Source organism: Anneissia japonica, unplaced genomic scaffold (assembly GCF_011630105.1).
Source record: "Anneissia japonica isolate Jap-2015-1 unplaced genomic scaffold, ASM1163010v1 scaffold288197_len338424_cov179, whole genome shotgun sequence".
Classification (NCBI taxonomy): domain Eukaryota; kingdom Metazoa; phylum Echinodermata; class Crinoidea; order Comatulida; family Comatulidae; genus Anneissia; species Anneissia japonica.
In genome coordinates this window covers 63777-68730 of record NW_022741702.1, presented here as the reverse complement: position 1 = coordinate 68730, position 4954 = coordinate 63777, and the positions used below count along the sequence as shown (strand labels likewise).

The 4954-nt window shown below is 33.8% G+C and overlaps 1 long non-coding RNA gene across 1 annotated transcript in view; it reads left to right on the top strand.

Annotated features, from left to right (window-relative positions):
- The window catches only part of LOC117118918, a 4560-nt gene extending 1253 nt beyond the window's left edge, over positions 1 to 3307 (top strand). Inside the window, exons 2-3 of the long non-coding RNA XR_004447108.1 lie at positions 1537 to 1623; positions 2868 to 3307. This is a non-coding gene — a long non-coding RNA (uncharacterized LOC117118918). The remainder of the gene's footprint in view (positions 1 to 1536; positions 1624 to 2867) is intronic.
- The last annotated feature ends 1647 nt before the right edge of the window (positions 3308 to 4954 follow it).

Below are 4954 nucleotides of genomic sequence, written 5' to 3'. Positions count from 1 at the left end.
GGGGGCTGGGGCCAGGGGGCAATCGAAGCTCGACCACGCCTACTTTGCTTTTGTCGGGGAAATCTGACTACTCGTCGGGGGAAATCGCCTCCCCCCTTCCGTCGGGCAAATCCTGGCGCCACCCCTGCTCTATGTAGCAATGTGTGCACGGATATTTATTTATTTATTACCAATTCTACATATAGATGAATAATATGCAATGGGTAAAATTACTTGGAGAGAGTCTAGAGCAAGACATGGGCAAGGCCCGGAATACAAAAGGTGGTCCACTGATCATATGGTAAAGTGTAATTCATGCATGAAAGTAAAAACAATACAAAAAAGCCTGAATTTAAAAACAATGTTAGCAAGAGGGCTTCCAGTTTTCAATAAAAGATAAGGCAGCAGACAATTTAACAGAAAATGGTGCTAGGAGGAAGAGTTTTCTACAATTTAGAGGGATCTATGGGATTAAAAAAAAAAGGATAAGCCACACTTGCAGGGCAATTAGAGAAGAAATATTTAGTAAAAAGTAAAACACGGCTAACATTTCTTCTGACCTCCAAGGGAATAAATTAAATAACCTCAGGCTGTCCTTATATACTCCGCATTGGTATGCTGGGGCCAGATTTATCAAACTAGAAATCGGCTTAAAAGTTCATTTTTTTTTTTGCTTAAGTCAAATTTATCAATATTGCTTAGCTCATGCTTAAAAATAAAAAGTCGACTGTACGCATGCACCATCTAAGACAATTTTTAAGCTAAGATTTTGCTACGGATGTTTGATAAATCAGCTTAGGATATTTGCTTTAGGGACATCTTAACCTTTTTGACTTAAGACATTCTAAGCTGAGATTGATAAATCCCGGGTCTGGGCCCCAGTAGCACATGTTGCTGTAAAATAAACATTATTTTTAACTTGAAACGCAATTGGCCTTGCTCATGTAACGAGTTACCGTAACTTATAAACTAACATCAACTTTCCGTCCGACTCTACGATATTAATTTGCCGATCCAAACAACTATATTTTGATAGCCAATCCAATTGTGGTAAAAAATCACATGGTCGAACCTTTACCGTAAGATTTCCCCCCATGAACCTCACCCCAGGGATTTTATTCCGGGACCCTGAACAAGGCTCTAGGCATCCCCTTGTTTTAGACCCCGATCAGAATTGTTGGACCCCCTATCGACATTTTCCTAATTTTTCCTGATTTTACAAACATTTTGCTACTGTCAATTAACTGTCTGTTAATTTACAGGAAAACAATTTTGTCATTCATATATTTAATTGTAATTTTGTAACTTACTTAAATATAATTATTCAGTTGTGGAATTAATTTGTTTATCTTTCAGCTCAACAGACAGTGTATACCGTATTTTACTACAAAATCCTTAAATCGACAGTCTATGTATAAATATGAATATAGTACTGGATAATTTAACTGTCTGTTAATTGACAGGAAAACAATTTTGTCTTTCATATATTTAATTGTAATTTTGTAACTTACTTAAATATAATTATTCAGTTGTGGAATTAAATTGTTTATCTTTCAGCTCAAGACAGACAGTGTATATTTAAATTTTACCTCATTGGAAATGAGCTGGTCTCCGGCCTAATGGGCGTTCCTGATACTCATTACGGTAATTTTTACTTTTCTTGATCTCAATCCATTTGTTATCTGGCTTATGCATGTTGAGCATCGAATAAATTCAATCAATTAATCAAAAAATATTATATCATGAAAAATGTTTGTATGAAGATTATAGTTATAGTATTATGTTTATTGTTTGAATATACTGTATTTATGAATCTATAGGCCTATATTCATTTCACACTTTAAAAAAATTGTATTTACCCATGACAATCCGAATGCTAACATAATTAGCTTGCGCTATTGCGATGTACTGGTCCTACCCAATGCCTTGTGTTTAATAATCCATCACATCATTCCGTGGTATGATGATACTATAAATAATTGATATTTAATATGATAATGCTATCAGATTAGTAATGAAACCATTTAATTTATGGAGGGTCATATTTGACATAGAAGATTTAACACGAAATGGAGCCATTTCGACCCTAAGTATGGAGTACTAACAGCAGTTTAAAAACATATATAAGCATATAGGTATATATACATACATTCAACACTTACTGTATATGATGCAAATTTTCGGTCCGTCTGGACCCTCTTCAGGCGTAGTCCGATCGTCGTCTGAACCACGTTACGTAACATGTTATGCGGAAACGGAGACGAACCGATTGGTTCAGACGACGATCGGACTACGCCTGAAGAGGTTCCAGACGGACCGAAAATTTGCGTCATATACAGTTAGTATTGAATGTATGTATATATACCTATATGCTTATATATGTTTTTACACTGCTGTTAGTACTCCATACTTAAGGTCGAAATGGCTCCATTTCGTGTTAAATCTTATATAATATGATAATGCTGATATGATAAAGAATTGTGAAGTACTATTATGTTGTATCAGCAGCACTGTCCATTGCGATAACTGAAAACGATAGTGTTCAGGTCGGGGTGCTCCCCTTGGGGGTGGGGGTGGCAGCCGGTCTGCACACCCCCCCCCACCCTAAATCTTTTTAAAATGGTAAAAAATTGGAGAAAAAAAGAAAATTACATTCAAATTTAAAATCTGAGAGTGCCATTTCTGGCCATCTAGAGGTGCCATAATCGAAAAATTTCTTACCTCAGCCTCGACCATGGTGGGGCTGAGGTGGTGGTGAAGTCCATCCCCGTGGCCCCCCTCTATTTTAAACCACTGGCTCTGTCTCTGTTTATATATTATGTTTTGATGATACTCCGTTATAATTCTTTCTCTGTTCCCAAATCTTTTCTCATATTTTTCTATTCCAGTGATGTAGACAAAGAAGCCACAACTATTAGGAAAGAATATCCGGACTCAATCGTGAAAGGGCAACAGAACTTACCAATTATTCATAGATAGCCAAAAATTGTGTCACTCATAGAGCTTCCTGGCAGCTGGGTTTTCCGGGCAAGAAATTCTGGATATAAAATTATGCATATGAAATTAATTAAAATATAGTGTAAATTTTATTTTTTTTAATGTTTCCTCTGCAATAATCTCAAAAATATATGTTAGCAATATGTAGTAATTCTTGTAGGCTTTATGTTTATTAATATTGTATTATTACTGATAATGTTTATCTTAGTAATAGAGAAAGCAACCCGTTTGTTGTAAAGAACATAGGCATGTAAGATAATAATATAACATTTTGAGGATTAAAAATCAGATTTATTGATTTTTGCCGGATGTACATAATATTGGCCTACAGTATATAAATATAAAATGTATAAATTATATCACAACTTGATTTCAATGCTTGAAAATAAATATCAAATGGAATTGTGCATTTCTTCTCATCTTATTTAATGTCTATGTTTTGGCGTACTGTAATAAATTTAATAGCTAAAATATTCTTATTATAATAAGCTTATATAAGCTTAAACCAAAAGTGAAGAATTGCTTTATCAATATGTGCTAATTTATCTATTAAACTAGCATATTCTTTCGAGGACGCCCTCAACAAAACATAAAACAGGAAATGACGTGGTTGCTAAGCAACAAGCTCATGCATAATCATGAATATTCAGTGACACCTGTTCTAATTAGACTAACAATAAAATCTTTTTGGTCGATTTTGTCAAAACTGAGCTAAAACTTTTTATTGTTAGTCTAATGAGCACAGGTGTTACTGAATATGCATGCGCTGTAGCCTAGCAACCGACGTCATTTCCTGTTTTGTAAAAAACGACAGCCCCTCAGCTCTGAAAAGTTTCGTAATTTGTTGGTGTCATGTGAATATATTTGGAAAGAGTGTTTATAAGATATAGTAGCGTAATAGTGCTACCTGTATATTTGAATCGAAGTGATTATAATATATTAAATTCGATTATATAGGCCTACTGATTAACAATCATGAAATATATATTATTATTAATGCAATTACGACAAAGGAAGTACACACAATGATGTATTTTAAATATACAGTTTACTTTTATTTCTTACATACTCGGAAATGTTACAACAGAACTATATAAACGTAATATAAGTAGAATATAAAGATTCTAGTTTTATATAATGTAATATAATATATAAGCCTATATAATGCTTAGGCCTAATTATATTTAATTATGTAATATCGTTCAAGAATTACTTGTTCGTTGTATAAGAACGTAATTGGCAAATTTGATTCAATTCCGGTGATTCTGTGATATAAATCCTAATAAATATCCGCGCGCGATTATTTGTAAAATTAAGACCACATAAATCCGGGTATAAGTTGATAGCATCTTGTGTTCCGGCAATTTAATACACATCGTGTTCCGCTCTGACAATAATTGTACATCGACTTCGCACTTATTGATGGATCGGTAGATTTAACCTTAGACACTGAAATATAAGAGAGATTGAATTAGTAAAAAATACATTCAAACTATTTTCATTTTGGCATCTGTGAAGTTAGGCCTAATTAAGTATAAATTCATACTTCCATGAGATATAGGAATACAAATTCGGAAAATAAAATTGATTGTTTGATTGATTTAATACTTTATGTGAAGTGTACAAGTTAATAAAGTGTTATTTTAATATGAGTGGGTGAGTACGCTCCCCAACATCCCACAACAAACTGAAAAGGTCCAAATTTTAGGACAGTCGAAAATATACTGAATACACACTCTTATGTTTTTGTAGTAAAACTCATTAAAAGCGAATATTAAATCTTAACATTTGAACCAATACTCTATTGGACCCCTGTATCGTCCTATAATAACAAAGTGGGTCCAACCTGCTTTTCCCTTTCACGGCATCTGGAGTTTTAGGTGAACCCTCCCCATTTGGTATGATCATTACATCTTATGTTTCTATCCGAGATGATGATGATGATGATGATGATGATGATGATGATGATGATGATGAT